The 26,899-nt window shown below is 45.2% G+C and overlaps 1 protein-coding gene across 22 annotated transcripts in view; it reads left to right on the top strand.

Moving 5' to 3' along the window:
- TMEM164 (transmembrane protein 164) overlaps positions 1 to 26,899 on the top strand; it is a 168,813-nt gene that overhangs the window by 101,154 nt on the left and 40,760 nt on the right. The window lies entirely within an intron of this gene.

Raw genomic sequence — 26,899 nt, 5'->3', positions numbered from 1 at the left:
CATGTGGTAGATGTGAAGTTACTGGTCCAAACCGAATGTTAGGGATGGCTCTCAAATATGCCTAATTACTACCTTTATTTTTATATTAAATCTTGAGGATCTTACATCCTCCAGGAATCTAACTTAGAGCAATTTTCTGTGTCAGGTGTTGTGCTGTGTCCTGCAAAGGATGCAAAACAGCCCAGGCACATTCCTGGTTCACAAGGAACTTGGAGTTGGAGTTGGTATCTTGGCACAGAGGATTAAGCCACCACTTGCCATGATGGCATCCCATATTGGAACAGCTGGGATCCCTGCTAATGCTCCTGGGAATGCAATGGATGATGGCCAACTGCTTGGGCCCCTGTCACCCACATGGGAGAACCAGAAGGAATTCTGTACTCCTGGTTTTGGCCTGGACAAGCCCTGGTCATTAAGGCTATTTGGGGAGCAAATCAGCAGATGGAAAATTCACTCTCTCTCTCTTTCTCTCTCTTTCTCCCTATCCCTTTCTCCATCCCTCTCCCCTCCCTATCACTCTGCCTTTCAAATATATAAATCTTTTTTTTAAAAAAAGCTTGCAGTTTCTTTAGATAAGGAATAAATGCTTGAGAAGTTATGCCAGTATTCTAGTTGAAATTATGAAAAAGGCAAATCACAAGGTTGTTTGGGCTTAATTGTTTTTTTTTTTTTTTTTTTTTGACAGGTAGAGTGGACAGTGAGAGAGAGAGACAGAGAGAAAGGTCTTTCTTAGAACAGGTCTTCAAAGAAGGAGGTACCTTTCTCTGAAGGGAGGAGAGAACCTCCACTTTGACTATGACCTTGTCTAAACAAGATAAGAGTCGGAGAACTCAAGGGGCTTCCATAGCCTTGGAAACTCATGACTGGTGCATAGGGAGATTACTGATGCCATAAACAGGAGTGTCAATTTGTAAAGTCAACAACAGGAGTCACTGTGCACTTACTCCTCATGTAGGATCTCTGTCCTTAATTTGCTGTACATTGAGACTTAATGCTATAATGAGTACTCAAACAGTATATTTCGCTTTGTGTTTCTATGGGGGTGCAAACTGTTGAAATCTTTACTTAATGTATACTAACCTGATCTTCTGTAAAAAAAAAAAAAAAGAAGAAGAAATTATCAACTCCCAACTTGACTCTCACTGGGATTAAACATGACAATAGGTCTGATCTGATTTCATCATCATTTAAAAAAAATCATCTATTATTTTTCACTTTATGTTTCTGTGTGGGAGCAAACTGTTGAAATCCTTACTTAATGTATACTAAGCTGATCTTCTGTATATTAAATAATCGAAAATGAATCTTGATGTGAATGGAAGGGGAGAGGGAGTGGGAAAGGGGAGGGATGCGGGTGGGAGAGACGATATGGGGGGGAAGCCATTGTAATCCATAAGCCGTACTTTGGAAATTTATATTCATTAAATAAAAGTTAAAAAAAAAAAAAAGAAAGGTCTTTCTTTTGCTGTTGGTTCACCCTCCAATGGCAGCCGTGGCCGGCACACCGCGCTGATCCAAAGGCAGGAGCCAGGTGTCTCTCTTGGTCTCCCATGCAGGTGCAGGGCCCAAGCACTTGGGCCAACCTCCTCTGCACTCCCGGGCCATAGCAGAGAGCTGGCCTGGAAGAGGGGCAACCGGGACAGAATCCGGCATCCCGACTGGGACTAGAACCCGGTGTGCCGGTGCCGCAAGGTGGAGGATTAGCCTATTGAGCCATGGCACCGGCCTGTTTGGGCTTAATTTTTTTTTTCTTTTTTTTTGACAGGCAGAGTGGATAGTGAGAGAGAGAGAGACAGAGAGAAACGTCTTCCTTTTTGCCATTGGTTCACCCTCCAATGGCCGCCGCGGCCGGCGTGCTGTGCTGATCCGATAGCAGGAGCCAGGTGCTTCTCCTGGTCTCCCATGGGGTGCAGGGCCTAAGCACTTGGGCCATCCTCCACTGCCTTCCCGGGCCACATTAGAGAGCTGGCCTGGAAGAGGGGCAACCGGGACAGAATCCGGCGCCCCAACCAGGACTAGAACCCGGTGTGCCGGCGCCGCAAGGCGGAGGATTAGCCTAGTGAGCCGTGGCGCCGGCTGGGCTTAATTGTTAAATTGCAGTTGCTCTTCCAAGTTCCAAGAAATGGGAAGAGAATTAATATTAGAATTTATCTAGCCCATACAATTTGCTGGGTGATTTGCATATGTATTTTTATTGATTTCTCATAAGAACCCCATTTTACATATGAAGTAACAGAGATTCAGTGAGGTTAAGTGATTTGCTCAGTTACATGGTTTATTAGCTGACGGTAACCTTGTGTGCTTTGCACTCTTACACACAATTTCCTGGGAGTGATCGTTGGATCACAGTCCAGAAAGGCTGCACAGAGAAATAGAACCCAAACTGAATGTTGAAGGACAGTTAGAATGTGCATGCAAATTGCGGAGGGAGAAGGCAGTTCAAGCTAAGGGAATGCTCTGGCCTGAATGTAGGAAACAGGAAACTTAACATTCATATTTCTTTATTATAAATAATCCAAGTTTATAAAGAGAGAGAGATAGAGAGAGAGAAAATGAATGAATCTCATCTGCTGTTTTACTCCCCAGATGTTAGCCAGGTGCCTAAGCCAGGAGCCTGCAACTCAATCCAAGTCTCCTGAGTAGGTGGCAGGAGCCCAATTACTTGAGCCATCACTGCTGCCTCCCAAGGTCCGCATTAGCTGAAAGCTAGAGTCAGGAGCTAGAGCCACGTATCTAACACAGGCAGTCTGATATGGGGTGCATGTTAACTGGCTGAGGTTTTGAAGAACAAGGTGGGGAGTCATGGATTCCAGTTGTACATACATACATTACCGCTTACTTGGAAATCACTGAAAGACATCCCTGCTTGGTCCCTGCTGTCTGCTGCCGTGTCTTTAGCTTGTATAGTGTTTAGATTGGGTATATGTTTCCTGTCTTTGCAACCTCTGCTAGTAAGAATCCCTTTCATGTGGATGGGACTTTGCAACCAGGATAACTCTTTCACAGATATATCACTGCATTGTGGTTGTGAAGAAGATGGGCTCGGGTGGGCCCCTCCTAAGGGTGTGTATGTGTATAGGGGGTGGGGGGGGTTAAGGGGGGGTGTCACAGAGACCGAGGGATGAAGGAAGTGAGAAAGTGAGTGGAGAGAGAGAGTAAAAGGTAGGCTCAAAGAAGGAGGGAGGGAGACAGAGAGACAGAGAGAGAGGAGCCACCATTGTGGCACAGTGGATTAACGGATTGCCTGAAGTGCTGGCATCCCACATGAGCTCTGGTTCGAGCCCCCATTGCTCTGCTTCAGATCCAGCTCCCTGCTAATGTGCCTCAGAAAGCAGCAGAGGAGGGCCCAAGTGCTTGCACCACTGCCACACATGTCAGAGATCTGGATGGAGCTCCTGGCTCCTGCCTTCGGCTCGGCACAACCCAGGCTGTTGCAGCCATGTGGAGAGTGAACCAGAAGATGGAAGACCTCTCTCGCTCTCTCACTAACTACTTTTCAAGTAAATAAATAAATCTTTAAAGAGACAGAGTGAGAGAACAAACTTGGGCAAGTTACTTAATCTCTGTGGACCTCAGTTCTGTCATGTATAAAATGGTGGGAATCTAGTGCCTACCTCATAAAGCTTTTCTGAAAATTAAATTAGTGAATATGTATAAAGCCCATAGCACAGCACCCTTAGCTCTTAGTTAGTATATGATCCTCACCAAAACCCCCGAGGTGGCTATTAGTATCTTTATTTTACAGACTGAACTGTAGAATGTTTAAGTAACCGATTCAGGGGTACTCAGGAAGTGACAGAACTGATGAGAACTTTGGTCTTTCTGATACCAAAGGTCATGGTTTGCCATCTTCCTTGTTCCTAATTATTTAGATTGGTTTTCAAGGATTAAGTTAAATTAACTTCTTGTAATAAAGTCTAGACAAGATTTTAGAGCAATTTTCAGAGTCATTTTTACTTTCAGGTTTTTTTTTTTTTTTTTTGGTTACAAAAATAATATACACTCATTGAAAAACCAGATGAGCCTAAAGAAAAAGCTAAGTGTCTTTCTCTATCAACTCGCGCCAGGGGTAAATTTTGTCAATGGTTTGTGTCTTTCCATAGTTTTCTTTGGCTCATACATGCAGACAAACATTTTTATGTTTCTAGGGTTATTGGTTTTTTTCAGTTCAGATTTCCTATAACACTGGGATTGCACTATAAATAATGCCAATGTATTTTCCTTTGAGCCTAACACAAATATTAGACAGTGATCTCTTCAGGCATGGGTATAATACTTTTTTCTTTTCTTTATTTTAAAACTTATCTTTAAAATTTTGAATCAACGTGTATTATTTGCACAATTTTGAAGTATACAACATCTCATCACATATTCATAGCTTAAACTGACCATACCAGGCTCACAAAAATGCTTATAACCCTTTCTTTTCTGTAGTTTGGTTGAACTATATATATGTTCAGCCTATCCCCCAGGTTCCTTCTACTGTGTCATGACTATTCTCTCTTGGAGAAGAGTCTTTTGCTTTGTGCCTGCCCCCTGCAGGATACCCACAGCTAGAATAATTGAATTCCCCAGCTCACCTGAAACCTCTCCATTGCTCAGGGAAAACCTGGGCATCCCCCTCACCTATGTACTGAGATTTTGAGTGTGAAGATAAGAGGGAGTGATAGATGATATTTTTGCAGGTGGATTATTTTTTTCATTCACTAAAAATAATACTGTTTTCCTGATTACAACAAAAGAATGGAAAATTTGTGAAATACAGAAACACAGAGTTCAAAAAAATTCAGTGACCATCAGTACAAAGGTGGTTAGTTTTCCATACATTGAAAAAAATCGGGAGACTTTTGGCCTTCTTTGTCTTTATAAATCTATAAATGATTTCTTCGTGCGTGTGAGAGTGTGTGTGTGTGTGTGTGTGTTTGTATTTCATACTGGAAAAAAACAGAAAATATGGAAAAGTACCAGAATGAAGCTGAACTCATCAAGCAGTATCAACTATGAACGTTGTTTGCTGTATATTCTGGAAGTCTTTTTATTTCTGCACAGATGTTAAGAGTTAGAATAATATACTGGTTAAAGGTACTTATTTTGGAGCCAGCCTGTTGATGACTTTCTGGCTGGCCCCTTCTACCTATAGCCATGTGACCTTGTGTAAGGTGCCTAAGCTTTCTAACTTCATTTACCTTTTTCTGGTTTGTAAGTTTAAAAAACTTTATATATATATATATATATATATGTTTGTATATATATGTTTATATATATATATATATATATGTTTTCATTTGTTTATCTGATAGGTAGGTGGGCGGGAGTAGAGAAAAAGAACTATCTCCCACCAGTTCACTGCCCAAAATGCCCGTAGCTCCCAGGGCTGGGCAAGGCTGAAGCCAGGAGCCAGGAATTCAATCCAGGTCTCCCAGGTAGGTGGCAGGGATCCCAGTATTGAATCCACGCCTGCTACTTTCCAAGACGCACGTTTGTAGGAAGCTGGAGTCTAAAGCAGAGCCAGGAGTTAAACCCAGGCCCTCTGATGTGGGGATGCTGGCATCCTGTGTGGTGTTTTAACCCCTGCCCTGTCATTTTCTTATTTGGAGAATGGTGCTCAGTTGAATGGAGGTAATGTAGGGTACTCACTTACCTGAGAGCCTGGCATATAGTGAGTAATCACATGCTATTGTCACCAGTGCTGCTAATATTGTCTTCAACTTTGACAGGGGTTCCCACTGATGCACCCCATTTAAAAAAAATCCAGAGAGTTATTGTAGAGAGAGGGAGAGATGAGAGTTTGATATTTTCCATTCACTGGTTCACTGTTCAGATGGCTGCAATAGCCAAGGTGGGTCAGCCCAGGGTGTACTAGGGGCCAGGAGCTTCCTCCGGGTCTCACATGTCGGTGCAGAGGCCCAAGCACTTTGGGCCATCTTCCCCTGCTTTCCCAGATGCATTAGCAGAGAGCTGGACCGGAAGTGGAGCAGCCAGGACTTGAAATGACACCTAAACAGGATGTTGGCATTGCAGGCAGTGGCTTTACCCGCTGTGCCACAACAACCGGCCAGATACACCCTTTTTGATGTTAGTTGTCAGAGCTTTGACCCCAGCTCTCTGAGCTCTTCAATGTCCTGAAGGGGGCTTTGTTTCAAAATTAGCCTTGCTGAGTGAGATTAAAATTCCCTGGCAGGCTTTCTGGTCCACACTGACTAAAACCGCCTCTGTTTTTTGCATTTGAGTTCCAGACAGCCTGTTTGATTAGGGAACTGGCTAACCCCTTTGCCGTGTCCTCCCTCACCACGGACAACCTAGGCCTGCTCCGGTCGTGGTTGGGGTTTTTGACTAAAATGGAACATCCAGACCTTTTTGGGTTTGTCGGTAGGCCCAGGCCCCTCAGCCCGTTCAGTGAGTAACAGCAGTGGCTGAGTGAGTGAGTGTCGACAACAACGTATTTGCCTCCCACGCTTACTGATTGATTGTTGGCCTCGTTTCTGGCTTCCTAAAATGGGATTCGAAGGAGCAGCCTTTCACTGTCTTAAGCAGTGTCTTCCTCTGCATCTCGAGCCACTCAACCTCACGATGTTCCCTTGTGTGATTGAAACTATCTAGTAGATAATTTTCTTCCCTCCAGCCTGTGGACCACTGATTCTCAACCTGAGCTGCACAAGGAATCCCCAGACGCACTTTCAAAATATACCCACTTTTCAAAGCACCCCGGGCCACTGTTGTGGCACAGCGGATTAAGTTGCTGCTTGTGACTCCAGCATCCCATAACTGAGCCCTGGTTTGAGTCTAAGCTACTCTGTCTGATCCAGCTTCCTGTAGATACACTCTGGGAGACAGCAGGTGATGGATCAGGTACTTGGGACCCTGCCACTCATGTGGGAGAACCAGATGAAGTTTCTGACTCCTGGCTTCAGCCTGGCCCACATAAAATTCTGTTTTATAATTTTCACCATAAAGACTTTATACTTTTTGTTTAATTTCTTCCTTGGTATTGTAAACAGAATTATTTTCTTAATTTCACTTTTAGATTGTTTTTTGCTACTCTGTGGAAATACAGTTCATTTTCTGTACTGATCTTGTATCCTGTCACCTTTCAGAACTCACTGTAGTATTTTTTGTATATGGATTTCTTAGGATTTTCTAAATATAACATTATGTCATCTATGAATGGAGATAGTTCTACTTCCTCATTTCCAATCTGAATCCCTTTGATTTCTTTCCCCTGCTCAGTTGCCCTGTCTAGATCCTTCAGTATCATGTTGAAAAAAGTGGCAAGAGTGGACCTCACTGTCTCATTCCTCATCTACCGTGGGAGAAAGATACTCAGTCTTCCACCATTAAGTATGAGGTTAACTGTGGGTATTTGTTTTTTAAAAGATTTATTTATTTATTTGAAAGTTGGAGTTAGAGCGAGCAAGCGAGCAAGCATGAGTGAGCTTCCATCTGCTGGTTCACTCCCCAGATATCCCCAACAGCCAGGGCTGAGCAGGCCAAAGCCTGGAGCTCCATGCAGGTCTCCCACTTGGGTGGCAGGGCCATTCTCTGCTGCTTTCCCAGGCTATTAGCAAGGAGCTGGGAGGAGCCGGGTCTTGAACTGGCACCCATTATGGGATGCCAGTGTTGCAGGTGATGGCTTTACCTGCTATGCCACATTGCTGGCTCCAGCTGTGTGTGTGTGTGTGTGTGTGTGTGTTTTATAAGTGCCTTTATCAAGTTGAGGGAGTTCCTTCAGTCGTTTTTTAATTTAATTTCCACTGACTTATTTTAAGGTTAATTGATGCATAAAATTGTCCATATTTATGTGGTACCATGTGATGTTTCATGTATACAAGACGTAATGCCTTCAGTCATCTTGAATAAATATTTATGGTTTGAGGATTGAGGATATGAATGTTTCTTACTATGGAGGTGCTCAGTCAGAGTTTAGAATTGCTTGGGCGCTGGCACTGTGGCTCAATAGGCTAATCCTCCACCTGCGGCGCTGGTACACCGGGTTCTAGTCCCGGTTGGGGTGCCGAATTCTGTCCCGGTTGCCCCTCTTCCAGGCCAGCTCTCTGCTGTGGCCCGGGAGTGCAGTGGAGGATGGCCCAAGTCCTTGGGCCCTGCACCCGCATGGGAGACCAGGAGAAGTACCTGGCTCCTGGCTTTGGATCAGCGTGGTATGCCGGAGGGTGAACCAACGACAAAGGAAGACCTTTCTGTCTCTCTCTCTCTCACTGTCCACTCTGCCTGTCAAAAAAAAAAAAAAAAAAAAAGAATTGCTTGGTTGGGTAAAATGTCACTTTTCCCCAAAGGAGGCATTATGATGCCTCAGGGGTTCAGAATCATCTCTGTTCAAATTAACATATGGAAGCATATTTAAAAGAACAGTTGAAGCTTCCAGAATTTCAGTTAAATGCAGTGATACTGCATTGTTATCAGGGAATTACAAAGACATAAAGTGAAACTTCAGAGCTGGCATACAGCAGGAGATCAGTAAATGCTTACTGGATAACTGGTATACCTAGAGGAGGTGTGTTAGCTCAAACTGCCATAAGAAAATACTATAGACGGGGTGGCTTGAAAAACAGAAGTGTATTTCTTATCATCTGCAATCTGGAAGTCTGAGATCAGGATGCCTGCTTGGTGAGGGCCTTCTTTCTGGCTCCCACACAACTAACTTCTCTCTGTGGTCTCACACGGCAAGGTGTGAGAACAAGCTGTCTGCTATCCCTTCTATTTATTTATTTATTTATTTATTTATTTATTTGAAAGTCAGAATTACACAGAGAGAGGAGAGGCAGAGAGAGAGAGAGAGAGAGAGAGAGAGAGAGAGAGAGAGAGGTCTTCCATCTGATGGTTCACTCCCCAGTTGGCTGCAATGGCCGGAGCTGCACTGATCTGAAGCCAGGAGCCAGGAGCATCATCTGGGTCTCCGAGGTGGGTGCAGGGGCCCAAGGATTTGGGCCATCTTTCTACTGCTTTCCCAGGCCATAGCAGAGAGCTGGATCGGAAATGGAGCAGCCAGGACCTGAACCAGTCCCCGTATGGGATGCCGGCGCTTCAGGCCAGGGCGTTAACCCGCTGCACCACAGCACCAGCCCCTGCTATCCCTTCTTGTAAGGCAGCTAATCCCATCATATGGGCCTCACCCTAGACTTCCTACCCTAATTTCCAAAACCTCAACTCCTAATACCCCCACATTGGAAGGTGGGACTTTGACATATAATTTGGGGTTGGGGGCACAGCATAGACATTCAGTACATGACAGTAGGCTAGAATGCTACACCTGGCAGGTGTAGCACAGCAGTTTTGAAATTTTAAGATTCATTACAATTAAGGGACAGAATAGAGGTCACAATTAGATATTTATGATGATAGCCACCTTGAGTTGAGGGCTTACTTTTCTGCATAGAACTCATCTGTGTTCACTGCTTTCTTTATCTCGGTTAATCTGCACAGCCATGGAAGGTAGTGATCTCTATAGAGGAGGAAACTAGGACCCAAAGAGGTTAAGTCATTGATCTTAGAGCCTTCAGCTAGTGAATGGCCACACTGCACCATAGAAGCTATGTTTCTGCAGGACCCCACCTTCCTCATTGTACCCCTGGGGCTTTGTAACTCAAAGTGGGAGCTTGTTAGAAATTCAGAATCTTGGGCTTCATCCAAGACCTACAGAATGAGACTCTGCATTTTCCCAAGACCTCCTAGGGATTGATATGCAAGTGAAAGTTTGAGAAGGGCTAGAAAACAAGATTTAGAAAAATCAAAGTGAGCAATTCAGATGGTAAGGCCCAGAAAGGGGAAAAGAGCAGCCTTAGGTCACATTGCCAGTGAGTGGCAGATCTGACACCAAGACAGGTGCTCTTTCCACATCCTCTGTTGCCTGAGTGCTGCATGTGATGGCCTTGCTTAGCTGCAGCTCTTAAGAGGAGACTGAAGGGTGTAGTGTAGCAACTGAACTTTGCCCGGTCTCCTCAACTGTGAAACAGGGGTAATAATATTATATACACGGTAGCTGTTGTCAGCGTTTGATGCACTGGTGCTTTATTGCATGGTCACTGAGAAGGGTAATGCAGTGTTGGGTCGTGTGGACACAAGAGGGACATACAGAGCTCCACAATAGCAACGCTGTCCTGCCAGCCTCCCCGTTTGTCCCACAGACCTAGGACCTTGAGGGAAGGCGCTAGAGGCTTTAAGATAAACTGAAAGTTAGAAAGCCAAGGCATGACACATAGCAGTGAGTGCTCAGTAAAGATTAACTAAGATTATTATTTATTATTAGCAACACTGTAAATTACTGGAGTTGCTATGAAGGTGCCTTTGAGAATGGTTTTGACTTGGAATTGAGAAGCAGATTTGGAACCCAATAAAAGATCCTTGGAAAAAATAAAAATGAACAGCCACAAACTTCCCAAGTGGCCCAAAACGCTATGAAAGATCACTGCTAGCAACTGGGAAGTGGAGCTAGAAATGATAGGGTGCTTGTAATTTCTCTCCACTGCAGGTAACTGATTTCCTCCCATAGTTCCTGTTCATTGTGGTAGTAGAGTGTGCATATTGGACAGTTGTGCTTCTCCTGGGCCAACTATTCAGGGCAGGAAGGCTGTTGCAATGGAAGGGCTGCGGGCCCCCAGATTCCTGGCTTGGGAGAGGAAGCCGCAGGTCCCCTGTGTGCTCATGGGCTTAAAGCCCCATCTTGTGGGGAATGCCCTGAGCAACTGTGCACCTGGGCTTGGAGTGTGGGCCATGAGGCAGGCTCATTGTGTTGTGCTGTCCTTAGAAACGTTCCCCTTGCTCAGGGATGGGTTTGCTGTCTGCCTCCTGATTCAGCCATCAGCTGGAAACTTTTTAATAAAAAGAAAACCCAAAGGAGAAATGACATGGTATCTGAATTTAACCCGAAGTGAGAGAACACCAGATGTTGCATTATGTCTGAAGGTTCAAGGGAGGAAAAGCAATTAGCAGCTGCTACTGATTTAGCAAGAGACACCTGCTAAATGAAAATCTGTAAAATTGGCCAGCCTTGGCATCACAAGTGCCTACATGGCTTCTTGGGCATTTCTGGGAGTTGTAAATTATGTGGGCTCCAAATGGCACTGGGGGGCTCTAAAGAAGCTGAATATGCTCATCTAGACCAGGAGAGTGTTCTCTTAAGATGGCAGCAATTCAGAGCAAATGGAGAGGAAGAAAGGAGAATGAGTATTCTGGAAGCTGCCTGATTACTCTGCTTCTGGCCTGGCTCCCAGGCTGTCCTCTCAGGGCTATGCCCTAGAGGCAGAAGGGCTGCCAGAACGGTGGGGGATTCCTGCCTCCCCTCCCCTGCTGATGCACAGCGCATCTGTCCTCTCTACCAAGGGCAGTGAGTCTCAAAGCAGCAGGAAAACTGAGCTCTGAACTCAAGGCAGCTCCTGCCCTGGGGCAGTTACAGACTTGGCTTCAGCAGCCATGTGGGCATCGTTTGTTGAGTTAGGCATCCATGAAGAAAGGCTTTAGGGATCTTCAGGGTGAGGGTGTGTGTGTGTGTGTGTGTGTATGGGTTCATTGGGGAGGAGGACACAAGTTTCTGCAGGGAGTGGGGTGTTCCAGATATGACTAATGGGGAAAAAAGTCAATGTGTAGGTCATCTAGATGATGTTGAAATCATTGGGCAACGCCCATTTGTGCCTCATACCCCATTCACCATATGTAAGTGTTGTTTCTTAGTCTTCAAAGTAGGCCAAAGGTCAGTAACTTGGAGCAAAGGGATAAACTGTGTTCTGTTTCTAGTCTTGAGCAAGGGAATGGCAGTATTCCTTGTGGACCAGGGGCCAGGGGGTGCTGTGGGCAGATGCATGGCTGGAGCTGTCTTGAGAAAAACTGCCTGCAGCCTTATCTGGCAAGGTGTTTTAGTGTGGGTAAACACTAAACTCAGGGCCAGCGCTGTGGCATATTGGGTAAAGCCGCCGCCTGCAGTGCCAGCATCCCATATGGGCGCTGGTTTGAGTCCCAGCTGCTCTACTTCTGATCCAGCTCTCTGATATGGCCTGGGAAAGCAGTAGAAGATGGCCGTAAGTCCTTGGGCTCCTGCACCCGCGTGGGAGCCCCAGAGGAAACTCCTGGCTCCTGGCTTCAGATCGGCACAGTTCTGACTGTTGCAGCCATCTGGGGAGTGAACCATCGGATGGTTCACTCTTTCTCTTTCTCTCTGCTTCTCCTTCTCTCTCTGTGTAACTTTAACTTTCAAATAAATAAATAAATCTTAAAAAAAAAAGATAATTTCTAGTTCAGTTGTGGAACCAAGAGAAGATTCTTTTTGTCCTTTAACTAAATAGGCCCTTAAGTAAGAATAATCATGGCAGATATGTTTTAATTTCGCTTCCTCTGCTTGACAGTGCCAGAGCAGTTGGAAAAAGGAACATTGAGTTAAGGGTAGAGGAGGAGCTCAGGTCCCCAGCTCGAATTGAGGGAGATGCACCATGCCTGGTCAGGGGAGAGAGCATACCTTTTGATTAGTTCCAACAAGTTGAATAATACCAGGTTGCCAACTGAAAGAGTGTCAGGTCCTTTGTGATTGGATGCAGCACACTAGGTACACTCATGGCTCTTATTTTTTTTAAAGATTTTATTATTTTATTTGAGAGATAGTTACAGACAGTGAGAGGCAGAGAGAGAGAGAGAGAGAGAGAGAGAGAGAGGTCTTCCATCTGCTGGTTCACTCCCCAGATGGCCGCAACGGCCAGAGCTGTGCTGATCCAAGGCCAGGAGCCAGGAGCGTCTTCCAGGTCTCCCAAGCATTTGGGCCATCTTCCACTGCTTTCCCAGGCCATAACAGAGAGCTGGATTGGAAGTGGAGCAGCCGGGACTCGAACCAGCATCCATATGGGATGCCGGGGCCACAGGCGGAGGATTAACTTACTGCACCACAGGGCCAGCCCTCTCATGGCTCTTATTAAAGCAACATTCACAGTCTAAGCTTCACATCCACTAAAGGTATGTTCCCATTACACTCTTCTTACATTTATTATGTATTCAAAAGGCAAAATGACTGAGAGGGAGAGACTGAGAGAAAATCTTTCATCTACTGGTTCACTCTTCAAATGGCCACAACAGCAAGAGCTGGGCAAAGCCAAAGCCAGAAGCTGGGAACTTCATCCCAGTTTCCCATGTGAGTGGCAGGGGCCCAAGTACTTGGACTGTCCTCCACTGTCTTCTCAGGGTATGCATTAGCAGGGAGCTAGTCAGAAGCAGAGTGGCTGGGACTCAAACTGGCACTCATATGGGATGCTGGTGTCACTGGTAGCATCTTAAGCTGCCGTGCCACAGTGCCAGTCCTTTCTATTACAGTCTTAATAATTCACTGGCATGGGTGCCAACTTTAAAATGATCTCTCAACCACAGAATAGCTTTTTTATTTTTCTCTTTGAAACCAAAGACATGTAGGTCTCAACTCACTTGAGGAATAATGTGCTGGCTAAAGGGAGAATGCCCCTTCATTCAGTAAGGTGGCCTATGCGTGGAAGTGCCAGGCCTTACGGAAGGGATGTTTTCTGGGGACCTCATAATTGAAGGAGGTTGGGTAGGGCCTGAGACTCTACTCATTCCCAATTCCAGCACACATAAAAGAGCCTGCATCTCAGCACAGGTATGCTTGCTGTGTGCCATTTGGACTGACACATTTGGGTACAGATTTTAAGTATCAGTTTAGAGTGTTTTGTCTTTTTCTATTCCTTCTAGATTCCCCCTCCCTCATTGATTGGATATTTCCTTCTCATTCCACTTGCCCCCCCTTCTGTAGAATTACACATGCTTATAGTTGTTATTGTTTTAATGATTATCATATCAATTTTAACATAAATACCCGAATCCAGAGTCAATCAGTATCCTTCTTTTCCCCTCAAATAATACAAGGACCTTACAGCATTTTGCTGATTAACAGCTTTATTTTGATATGTCACATAAAAAAATTCACACCTTTAAATACACAGTAGAATGCTTTTTAATATATTCACAGCATTATGTAACCATCACCATAATAAGTTTTAGAATGATTTTGTCAGCCTAAAAGAAGCCTGTACCCTATAGCTGTCATTTCCCTGTCTTTCTACAGGCCTCCACAGCCCTAAGCTGCAACCGATCTCATCTGTCTCTCTCTGTTGATCTGTTCTATAAATTTCATCGCAATGGAATTTTATAATATTTTTCTTTTTTGTATCAGACTTTTTTTACTTAGCATAGTGGTTTCAAGGAACATCTGTGTTGCAGAATCTATTAGCACTTCATTCCTTTTTATTTATTAGTGTTCAACTGTATGGATATATAATCATTCATCAGTTGATGGACATTTGGATTTAACTTTGAGCATATCCCCAGGAGATTTACCTGTTAGAAAATGTAATTTTCCATGGAAAATGGAATTAAAAGATAGCATTATTTTCCATTAATTTTTTGAAGATCTTTTGTATATTTTGTGGACTAGGGGTGTAGCCACTCTTCTGTGTGTGGGTTTTATAACATTTAATCCACTACCCTCCATTTCTGTACTTATGTGGCATATAGTTTCATTTTGTATTGTTTCAGCTTTTCTTTTAAAAATAATATGAAACTTTATTAAGTTTCTTTCCTGTTTACTTACACGTTTATCACTTTTCTTGCTCACCATTTTTTGTTTCATCTTAGATTTCCATCTGGCATTAGTTTACTGTTCTTGGAAGTATATCCTTTAGAATTCTCTTTAGTGATGATCTACTGGTCTTGGTTTTTCTTTTTGTCTTTTTTTAGGACTTATTTTTAGTTATTTGAAAGATATACAGCGTGTGTGTGTGTGTGTGAGAGAGAGAGAGAGAGAGAGAGAAATTTCATCTGCTGGTTCACTCCCTAAATGGATGCAACAGCTGGAGCTGGGCCAATCTGAAGCCAGGATCCAGGAGCCAAGAGCTTCTTCCGGGTCTCCCATGCAGGTGCAGGGGCTCAGGCACTTGGGCCATCTTCACTGCTTTGCCAGGCCATAGGAGAGAGCTGGATCAGAAGAGGAGCAGACAGAACACAAACTAGCAGCCGTATGGGATGCAGGCGCCACAGGTGGAGGCTTAGCCTACTACACCACAGCGCTGGCCCCTGGAAAATCTCTTTAAAAATAAGATATTTTATTACCAGAAATGAATGTCTGGGTCTTGTTTTCTAACTCTTATGGATGTATCCTTACTCTCAGGGACAGACAGGAGGACATTTTGATTCTCTCACTGGTTGTCAGTCCTCTACTGAAATGTCTCTAAATAAGTGGATGAGTACATACTACATCTCTAATCTTTTGAGAAATCAGAAAGCCCATTTAGCCCATTTACCCAAACCTTGATAGTAGTGGCTTTGAGCCCTTGAAACATGGATTGAAATCATATTTTAATTTCTGAGCCCTTCTAAACCCTAGAAGTCATCATTTGGGGTGAGATGAATAATAAGACTATAAGGTATATGAAGGCAGTGGCCATTTGTATCTTGTTCATTATAGTTGGTACATAATACATATTTATGGAGTGAATAAATTAATGAATTGATGTCTGAAAGGTTGTGTAGGTAGATTACAGGGTTGATCAGTTCCTATGGCAAAATAGAATATCCCAGGTCTAGGCTCCCATGGTGGGGGTGGAGGAGAAAGAATATCTCACTAGCAGGGGTTCAAGCTATCATGTATTTGGTCATTTGTAAATCAATTTTCCAAGTTAGAGTTTCCCTCTATACCATAAAGGGATTCAGTACACATCAAAGTAATGTAGATCAGTGGTTAAGAGCATGTCCTCTGGAGTCAGATCACCTAGTTTCCATCCTGGCTGTGTAAGTAACCTTGGGCCAGGTACTTAACCTCACTGTGTCTCAGTCTCCTTAGGTGTAAAAGGGGGAATTCTAGAACCTACCTAATAGAATTGTTGTAGGAATTAGTTAATACTCATCAAGTACTTAGGACAAGTGCTTAGTTAGGACAATTTGCCTGTCAGAGTAGTGCTATATGCTAGCCATTATTAATTATTATTACTGTTATCATTGTCTTTTTGCTGTTTTGAACACTAGTTATATCATTATCTTTAACAATATATCTTCCTGGGAGCTGCTTGCCATTTTTATGTGAAAACCTGCTGGGGCTGGGCTTTTCATACCTACCACCTAAGAGATTTGGATCCTGCCCAAATATAGTGTTTCTCCAAGTATGGGTTGAACAACCCTGCATGTGACTTTTCTTTGGGAACTTTATTAAAATGCAGATTTCTGGGCTCCATTCTAGTATTCCGAAGAAGGTTCTTTCTCTAAAATATCTATAATGAAAATAGTTTGCACATTTTCCCTGTGTTGGGTTAGTTAGGAACTGCTGCAGGTCTAAGTTTCCTATCCTTCCATGCAGATGGAGAATCTAGGAGCAGGCTTGGATTCTGGGAAGAGATAGAAAAAGGAAGAGTTAAACAGAAAAGAAAAAAAAGAAGGAGAAAGACAAGCAAGCAAAGTCTACTCATGTTGGGAGCTGGTCAAGTACCATCTATCTCTGGTAGCCTCAAGGAATATGTGACATGTGCTTTCCCTTGATTTAGGGATTTGTGAATCCAGTTTATAGCAGAGGTCATGAGGCTTGCTAGGGGAAAATTTTGGAGGTACCAGGTCAAGGAGCCCTGCATCTCAAATGACTGCCTGGCCCACTGGATGCCTTTAAGCTTTGGCCTCCTGGGAGTAGAAGATTAACCAGACTCCCTGCTGCTTAGCTGGTTGTGTGGTAAGGGGCAAGCTGAGTGCCCTTGAGCTGTTTGGACTGGGCGGAGAGCCAAATCTCAGAGGCTTTTGTCCTTGTCTTTACTCTAGTGCTAGTGTAAGTATCAAACCATCTCATGCTCAAGTCCTTTAAAATATGCATGGAGAAGGGCCAGCATTATGGCTTAGCAGGTAATGCCACCACCTGCCACACCAGCATCCCATAATGGGCAACTGGTTCATGTCTGAGCTGCTCCAGTTCTGATCCAGCTCCCTGCTAATGGCCTGGGAAAAGCAGCAGCAGATGGCCCAAGTGCATGGGCCCCTGCCATCCATGTGGTTGACTGGGATGAAGTTCCTGGCTCCTGGCTTTGTCCTGGCCCAACACTGGCCATTGTGGCCATCTAGGGAGTGAACCAGGGGATGGAAGATCTCTCTCTCTCTGTGTCTCTTCCTTCCTCTCCCTCTCTCTGTAACTCTAACTTTCAAAATAAATAAAATATGGGTGAAGGGTACCACAGGCTGCCTGGGCTCATGGAGAATTGGGAGTTTAGTACCTTTCCTTACCTACTTCCCATTCTACATAGCTGATATTGTGTAGAATCTGTAACTCAAAGCAGGGAAGAAGGACACCTCGGTCCTGCTCATGGTGAAAGAGGCCTTCACCGAGTGCCCTGGGCCACCACCTAAGCACCAAGGGCAGCCCTGGGTAAGTCAGTCTGCAGGTACCCTTTGGCCTCCACACCCAAGCTGATTGTCTTTCAACTTGCAGCTGCCCTGGATCCTCTGTGGGCCTTTTGAACCATGTCTGTCATTAGCCTTTCCTCTGAGTTCTGTGGAGAGAGCTGTACAAATATTTACTTTCTCTCCTTGAGTTAAAAAGGTCAAATAATTTCAGGGCTGGACTTCTGTAGTGCTGAAGTAGCTTCTTGTGTACTTAAAAGCTCTTGGCTTCTTCTACATGGAATTCGACCTGCAGCTCAATTTGAAGAACTGGTAAATCTGGATTTTGTGAATTCAGAGGGCCCTGGCTCCACCTTGATGGCTAGGTAGTGCCTGTGTCATGGTAGCTAGGTAGGGCAAAGCCTGCGGGTTTAATGGTAAACCCTATGTCTTTTCCAACAGGGATGTGAAACAGACCATAGCGGTTAAGATTATGTATTCTAGAGCCAGGTTCCTTTTACTAAGCCTTAAGACCATGGACAAGTTATTTAATTGAACTGCTACTCTTCTTTCTTTTCAAATGGTGCTTGAGTAGACACAATTGGGCTAATCAAATTATCACCTTTTACTTATCATATTCCACCACCAGGTCCTACCTGACCTGCTTTAATTTTATTTATATGTATGTTTATATGTTTCTTTATTGCAAACGACTGTGAACCCCACCAAAGAACTACCTAGATTGATAATAACTTAGGTCTGCCTATGTGCTTCCCCCAGTCCTGCTCTCTCCCTCCTTCCCTCCCCAGGCAGAAGCTTTAGCCTGAATTGTGGTTATTATTCTTTTGCTCTATTTAACAATTTGTATTTTCTTTTCTATTTTAAATATTTATTTATTTTTATTTGAAAAGGAAAAAAAAAGAGACATCCAGAGAGAAAATGAAATTCGATCCACTTGTTCACTCCCCAGAAATGCCCACAACAAAACCAGAGCCAGGAGCCCAGAGCTCATGGTTGGCAGAAACCCAGCCACTTGAGCCATCCTCTGTTGCCTCCAAGGGGACACATTAGCAGGAAGCTGAAGTGGGAGCAGAGCCGAGACTCAAATCCAAGTACTCTGATACGGCATGTGGGTTTCCCATGCAACATCTTAACCATTGCACTAAATGGCCACTCCCTTTTAGCTCTTTTTAATAAATGATTTTACCTCTCTCTGTCTTGTATGCATGGATATATCTATGTACGTTGGCTCTATTCTCATAGACACATATTTCTAAGGAAGCTATTACTTAGTTGTACTTTGTCCCTTATGAAAAGGATTTGATGTTGTATGGCATCTTCAGGGACTTGTTTGTTCTATGGAATGCTATGTTAGTATTAGTTCTTCCTGTCAAGTGTAACAATTTCACTGTGGTGTAGCATTCTGTTCTGTAAATACACCACAGGGTCTTTCTCTGTTCTCCTTGGAATGGGCCTTTGGTCGTTTTTCCTATTTTGCTATTATGCAAACAAAAACAAAAACAAAAACAAAAAACCTCCTTGTGTCTCAGTCTCTTGATCTTAAAATGGGGGAAAAATAACAGGAACTACCTCATAAAATTGAAATGAAGATAGAAGGAGCTGATAGCTATCCAGTATTTGGGCCAGGGCCTGGCTCATAGCATATGGTTGGTCACTGTATTAGTTTCCTAGGGCTGTCATGACAGATATCACAGACGCAGGGGCTTCACCAGCATCCATGTATTTGCTCATAGTTATGGAGGCCAGAAGTGTAAGATTAGAGGTGGTTTCTTCTGAGATTGTCTCTGTCACACTTGTCAGTGGCCATCTTCTTTGCGTGTTTTCCTGTGGTCTTATACCTCTGGCTATGTCCTAATCTTATTTTCCTATAAGGACATTGGTCATATTGGATTAGGGTTTACCTGTATGACCTCATGTTACCTATCAGTCACATTCTGATTTTTCTGGGGGTTAGGACTTCAATATTTGAATTTTGAAGGACATAATTCAGCCCATAAGAGTCTGTAGTAGCCACTAGGAGCATCATTCTCTTCATCATTCTCATTCTCTTCATTAAAGCTCAGAAAATGACATGTCCCCTAAGAGTACTCAAATCTTAGCTACAATCACCATCCTCCTCCCCTTCCTTATCAGGTGATCAAAGCCCAGAACTTCTCTTCTTGCCTTTTCAGAAATGACTTTTGTTTCCAGGAACAGTGCTTGAGACTGGCACTATGTGATTTCCCAGCAGGACAGGCAGCAGCTCCTCAGTCCATGAGAGGTGGAAGAAGAGGAGCTAGGAAATTGCATTTTCCTCTTGGTTGAAGCCAACAGCTAAGTGTGACCGTGCACAAAATGGAGTGGCTGACAGGCCTGAAGTTGCCACGCAGTAAGATTCTATGGGCTTGTCTGAACACGACAGGAAAGTCTGGGTTGCTCCCATCTTTTATTACCAGGAATGATATTGCCTACTAGCTGTACCACTGGAGCAAAAAATATCCTTCATGGACTCCACATGTTTTGCCAGCCACTTGACAACTACAACTTTGTTCTCCTGCTCTCTCCAGGACTCTGAGCACCAAGGAGGAAGTTGAGAGTAGCCGTGACAGGGTTGGGACGCCAAAAGAAAGGACCAGTACACCCCCTCCTTCCATATACCCCCCATATCTGCACATCAGAGAGGGCCAAGTGGGTGTTAAAGCAGGAAGGTCTGGTGACTGCTCAGACGCGTTTGGGGACATAAGGGATTTTGCTAGCAATGGTCAGCGGATTGCAGGGAATGGATTTAATTGAACTGGGCAGGGGTAGGTGATGGCATAGATTAGGGGATGTACAGAGCCATGCAGGGATTAGAGCTCAGGTGCTGGAAGGTGACCCAGGGATCTTGGATTTCTTACAGTGATGGAAGTATACAGGGATGTAGGGCACGGTGTGATCCGCGGTCTCCATGGCAGAGTATGTTGCTACAGGGTTGTCAGGGTTGTGCCCTGGGAGGAAGGAAGTTGGGAATCCCACCACAGGCAGTCTGTGCACTTAATGTTTCAGACAATCAAACTCCAGAGGCCTGAAGCATTTTGTCACTCTGCTCTTCTGATTCTAAAAAGGATGTTGACTTGAATGTGAAAAGAAAGTTAATGACCTGTGTAGCATAAAACATTTTCCTTTCTTTTGACTTTCAGTTGCATCCATGTGGGCCTTTTTGCCAGTAGCCTCAGGATTCTAACAGCAGAGAAAGAACCAGGCTGTGTATGTGACGGTGGAGGCCCAGGTTTGAGTTCTGTAAGGTAGAACTCAATTAAGCCAGTGCAGCTTCTGCAGGGGAAACGATGGCATTTCAACGATATTGTTTGTAAAATAGGGAAAAGAGGGTCAGGGAGGCTTGGTGAGCAAGTTCCTGGAACGCAGCCCAGACTCAGTAGAGGAACCACCTCTTTTCTTCCTCATTGCTAAATGCCCTTTGCCCTCATCCCCGTGCCTGGAGCTGCTGCTCTGGATATTACCTAACCTCTCTGCTTTAGGTTTATTTTTTGTTTGTTTTGATCTGTCAAATGAGGATGATCTTATCCCCCAATTCACAGGGCAGTTTTAATAATTAAATGAGCTCGCATGTGAAAAAGTATTTAACGGTTCAGGAGTATAAAATAAGTACTTAATAAATGTTATTTGGGCCAGTGCCGCAGCTCACTAGGCTAATCCTCCGCCTTGTGGCGCCGGCACACCAGATTATAGTCCCTGAGGGGGCGCCAGATTCGGTCCCGGTCGCTCCTCTTCCAGTCCAGCTCTCTGCTGTGGCTCGGGAGTACAGTGGAGGATGGCCCAAGTGCTTGAGCCCTGCACCCCATGGGAGACCAGGATAAGCACCTGGCTCCTGGATTTGGATCAGTGGTGCACCGGCCGCAGTGGCCATTGGGGGGTGAACCAACGGTAAAAGGAAGACCTTTCTCTTTGTCTCTCTCTCTCTCACTGTCCACTCTGCCTGTCAAAAAAAATGTTATTTGCTTTAAATGGCAGCTGCTATTCAGTTCCCTTCTTTTCATTAATATGAGGGCACATCAAAGGTTCTTGGAAATGGAATTAAGGCCTGCACCGTGGCTCAATAGGCTAATCCTCCGCCTTGAGGTGCCGGCACACCGGGTTCTAGTCCCTGTCGGGGCGCCGGATTCTTTCCCAGTTGCCCCTCTTCCAGGCCAGTTTTCTGCTATGGCCCGGGAGTGCAGTGGAGGATGGCCCAAGTGCTTGGGCCCTGCACCCCATGGGAGACCAGGAGAAGCACCTGGCTCCTGCCATCGGATCAGCGCGGTGCACCGCGCTGGCCGCGGCGGCCATTGGAGGGTGAACCAACGGCAAAGGAAGACCTTTCTCTCTGTCACTCTCTCTCACTGTCCACTCTGCCTGTCAAAAAAAAAAAAAAAAGGAATTAAAAGAGAAGTTTATTTTGGTGCAAAAAGTTTGTAATCCATGCATTCAAAGTGTCTTCAAAAACTTCATGGAAAGTGTGTGTTATGAAAATGATGCATGGAGGCCGGCACTGTGGCTCACTAGGCTAATCCTCCACCTGAGGCGCCCACACACCGGGTTCTAGTCCCGGTTGGGGCGCCAGATTCTGTCCAGGTTGCCCCTCTTCCCGTCCATCTCTCTGCTGTGGCCTGGGAGTGCAGTGGAGGATGGCCCAAATCCTTGGGCCCTGCACCCCATGGGAGACCAGGAGGAAGTGCCTGGCTCCTGGCTTCGGATCAACGTGGTGTGCTGGCCGCAGCGCGCCAGCCGCAGTGGCAATTGGAGGGTTAACCAACGGCAAAGGAAGACCTTTCTCTCTGTCTCTCTCTCTCACTGTCCACTCTGCCTGTCAAAAAGAAAGAAAGAAAGAAAGAAAGAAAGGAAGGAAGGAAGGAAGGAAGGAAGGAAGGAAGGAAGGAAGGAAGGAAGGAAGGAAGGAAAGAAAGAAAGAAAATGATGCATGGACTAAACATTTTTTACATGCAAACAAACATATCTTTTATCCATTTTTCCATGAATTATTTGAAGTACCCTCATGTGTTTCTTTGCCTCCTCTTTTACCTGTTTCTTCCCTTCCTCTCCCTCTTTTCCCACACATCTTCCTTGGCCCATTTCCTGTTTCCTCTCCCTGGCCCTGGTTACCTGATAGCACCTGCACATAGTTTTACACTCTTTAAAGCCCTCCCAAGGTAGGAAACTCCTGGGATAGGGTTGAGCTCACACTCAGAGCAAGGGAACTCTGGTTGGGGGCAGTCTCTTCATTACTCCAACTGAGGTCCATGGCCCAGGTGGCTACCAAGGGGTGTTGGGTCAGAGACAAGGGGCTTACAAGCTGGGAAATCTGTATGGCAGAGCAAGCTGGGCCATTGTGTCATGTGGGACTGGGGTGACAGTGTGAAGAGCAGGCTGTGAAGCTGAAGGTCGTTCAGAGTGGAGCTGAGCCGAGTCACTCTGTGGAGGGACAAGCGAGGACATGTGCTAGTCCTATTGTTGCTCCTGCTACTGATACCACTGTTACTGTTCTTATTAATACTTACAGTGGCTCCTTCCCATTGAGCATTTCCTGTGTGTTGGGCTTTTGTGGTGGAGAAGATTGCAGGGGGTAGTAGAATAGAGTTGACCGTCTGTATCCAGGGGATCTGTCAATATCTGGAGATGCATTGCAGTTGAAAAAAACATTTGAGAAATATGCATCTTGTACTGAAGATGTACAGACTTCCTTCTTTGTCATTATTCCCTAAATAATACAGTCTAACAACTATTTGTGTAGCACTTATGTTATATAGGGTATTATAAGTAATGATTTAAAGTATAGGAGAGGATATGCTTGGGTTATATATGCAAATACAGTGCTATTTTATACAAGGGACTTGAGGATCTGCAGGGGCTCCTGAAACCAGTCTTGTATGAATAATGATGGATGGCTATATACTGGCTAAGGCTAAAAATTCTACAACCAGACTGCTTGGATATTTTTACTTTTTTTGTTTGTTAGACTTTTTTCATGTTAATGTGATATCAATACAAAGAAAACAGATTCAATGTAGTTCATATATAGAATTTTAAGAGTATCATGATATTCCTTCTCTCTCTTTCTTAACTTTTGATATAACATTATCTGGATTAAAATTATTTATGCATTTAATTACTAGAGGGAGAGCAAGAACACATGTACTAGCTATCTCCCATTTACTGGTTCTCTCCCCAAATGCCCACAAATAGCCAGGGCTAGACTGGGGCCAAAACCAAGACCTGAGAACACAATCCAGTTCTCCCACACTAATGGCAGGAACCCAAGCGCTTAAGCCATTCCCACTGCTTCCCAGGGGCTGCACTTGCATTGGCAGGAAGCTGGAGTCAGGAGCCAGAGCTGGGAACTGAATGCAGGTACTCTGCAGTGAGACGTGGGCATCTTAATTGCTACACTAAACCGCGACTCCAGGGTGCTTGGATATGAATCCTGGCTGTGTCACGGAATGGGTTGCGGATCCCACAGGTCATCTAACCTCTCTGTGCCTCCATTTCTTATCTCTAAAATAGAGCTAATCAAAACGGTACATTTCTTGGGAGGAATGGTTTGAATTAATCGTTTACAAAATGCTTAGAGTACTTCCTGGCACGTTAGAAGTATGCTGTGAGTGTTTGTTATGTAACAACATATTTTCACATATTTTCTCTTTGCCAAAATGGAGGGAAGAGGTTTAGTGACTTACTCTAGGCCACAGGGCTGGTTAAGCAGCCAAGTCAAATGTAGAGGACAGATCTGACAGACTCCGAGTCCTTGCTTGCAACCAGAGCGCTTACTTGCCTCCTTGGTTGTGGAGCTGGAGACTTGGCCTTCTGGGGGGATGCAGTGGAGGCAGAGGCTGGTGGGCATTGTGAGTCCAGGTGGGTAGTCAGCACCTGGGGGCTGGGATGTTGGCAGAGGTGCTGCTTGGGTACACAGCTGGCTCCAGTCCCTTCATCCCCTTGGCCCAATTCCTTGTTCCCTGCTGTGGGACAGCAGCCCTGGCTTCCTGGCCCATTTTAGGGAGAAGTCAAGTCTCTTAGGGTCCTGAAGGATGTGGTTACAGCCAGGGAACTGAGCCTTCCTGGAACTTCACCTCCCTTGCTTATTTTCCAGATTCCCTCAGTGACTTCAGTTAAGCCTTTTGTACCCCAGTTTCCTCATCACTCACATGAGGATGGTGCTTTCCCTGCCTGCTTCATAGGGCTTTTGAGAAACAGAGTAGATCATGAATGTGAAAAGATTTGAAAGACCTAGAACAGTACCCAAATTGAAGAGAGCAGAGTGACCCCAGACCTTAGTACTGTAAGGCTAGTATGGGCCTCCTAGACCTCCATAGCCCCTTTGTGCTGGTGGTTCCTTGTGTCAGATCCCATGACCTTTTCCGACTGTTCCACCATGGGCTGCAGAGATGTTTGGAACCTCATATCCTTCTCTGGGTTTTACATTTCTCTTAGCATAAAGTAATAGTTTAGCATCATCTGAGTCCCTAGGAAATTTTCCTTTTTTAATTTGAAAGATGTGGGGTGGGGGGAGAGGAGAGAGATAAGTCTTCCATCCACTGGTTCACTCCCCAAATGGCTACAACAGCCAGGGTTTGGCCAGGCCAAAGCCAGAAGCCAGGAGCTTCTTCTGGGTCTCCCACATGGGTGCAGGGAGCCAAGGACTTTAGCCATCTTCCGCTGCTTTCCCAGGCGCATTAGCAGGGAGCTGGATCAGAAGTGGAGCAGCTGGATCTTGAACCAGCACCCATATGGGATGCCAGTGTCACAGTCGGAGGCTTGTGCCATGCTGGCCTCAGATTTTTGTTTTTAATTTTTTAAAAGGTTTTATTTGTTTACTTGAAAGAGTTGCAGAGAGGCAGAGAGAGAGATCCTCCATCTACTGGTTCACTCACCAGATGGCCACAACTTCCGGAGCTGTGCCGATCCGAATCCAGGAGCCAGGAGCTTCCTCCAGGTCTTCCACGTGGGTGCAGGGGCCCAAGGACTTGGGCCATCCTTCACTGCTTTCCTAGGCCATAGCAGAGAGCCGGGACTCGAACTGGTGCCCACAGGGGATGCCAGCACCATGGGCGGAAGCTTTACCTGCTAAGCCACAGCACCAGCCCCAAATTTTTGTTTTTAAGAACCAGGTTCTGGGGCTGCCACTGTTGCGTAACCGGTAAAACCGCCACCTGTGATGCCAGCATCCAATATGGGCACCGCTTCAAGTCCCGGCTGGAGGATGGCTCAAGTCCTTGGCTCCCTGCACCCATGTGGGAGACCCAGAAGAAGCTCCTGGCTCCTGGCTTTGGATCGGCACAGCTCAGGCCATCTGGGGGAGTGAACCAGCAGGTGAAAGATCTCTCTCTTTGTCTCTCCTTCTCTCTCTAACTCTGCCTTTCAAATAAATGAATAAATCTTTACAAGAAAAAGAACCAGGGTCTGTGTCTGTGTGCAGGGTTGTCCTAGCTCCTATTCTCAGTGCTCTGCTGCCTTTTCACTTCAACCCTTGGCATCAGGCACACTTGGGCTCTGGGGCCTGGGGAGCCTGTGACTGCCTGTTCTCATTAGCACAGTCTTGGCTTTGTGTTTGCCCTGCAGGGAACAGTGAGCAGCTGACCCTTCCCCTGGGTATCCTTGTCTCTCTGGGTTTCCCTTGGTGAGTGTGCGTGTGCATGGGGGGGGGGTGGAGGGAGAGAGAGAGAGGGAGAGAGATTGAGAGAGATTGTATAAGCAAAGGCTAGGCCTCTTGCCATCTGCTAAAGTTCTTTTTTCCCCAGGGGTGAGTTAACTACCCAGCTATTTTGATTTTCTGCGCACTGCTAACCTTCACAGCAGGGTCCCCATGGCCAGATTAAAACCGTGTTCCTCTTTGGTAATCCAGAGCTTCCATTTTGAGAGAGACATAAACAGGAGTGAGTGGGTAGGCATACTGGATGTAGGGAGTTTGGGACAAGCTGTGCTAGAATTGACCTAATTGTTTGGTCTTCACTCAAAGTTAGGGTCAGCGCTGGACTGACTCCCAGATTTCCAATGGATAAACTCAGTTCTTAGATCTAGAGCCTACCAGACTGAGCAATCAGGTTTTTTTTTCCAGCTGGGAAATGGGGACAATAAATTCTACTCCATACGAATTTCATTTCAAATGAGCAGTAAACTTTTAAATAGTCCACCATCTACTTGCAAGGAGCATAAAGTACCATAAACTTGTGTTTCTTCAAGTATATTCTGCAGAACATTTCACTCAGGGCAGGCATTGTGGCACAATGGGTTGAACCACTGCTTGAGATGCCCACATCCCATATCCAAGAGCCAGTTTGAGTCTCAACTACTTTGTACCTCAGATCCAGCTTCCTGCGAATGCATTTGGGAGGCAGTGGATGATGACTCAAGTGCTTGGGCTCCTACCACCTGCGTGGGAGACCTGGTTGCATTTTTAAGCTGCTGGCTTTGGCCTGGCCTCATCCTGGCTGTTGTGAGCATTTAGGGAGTGAACCAGTGGATGTAAGATCTGTGTGTGTGTGTGTGTGTGTGTGTGTGTGTATGTCTGACACTCTCTCTT

The sequence above is a fragment of the Oryctolagus cuniculus genome, chromosome X (genome assembly GCF_051225735.1).
Source record: "Oryctolagus cuniculus isolate XC-2025 breed Fujian yellow rabbit chromosome X, ASM5122573v1, whole genome shotgun sequence".
NCBI lineage: Eukaryota > Metazoa > Chordata > Mammalia > Lagomorpha > Leporidae > Oryctolagus > Oryctolagus cuniculus.
The sequence above is the reverse complement of the archived record's forward strand: the minus strand, read 5'-3'. Positions and strand labels throughout refer to the sequence as shown.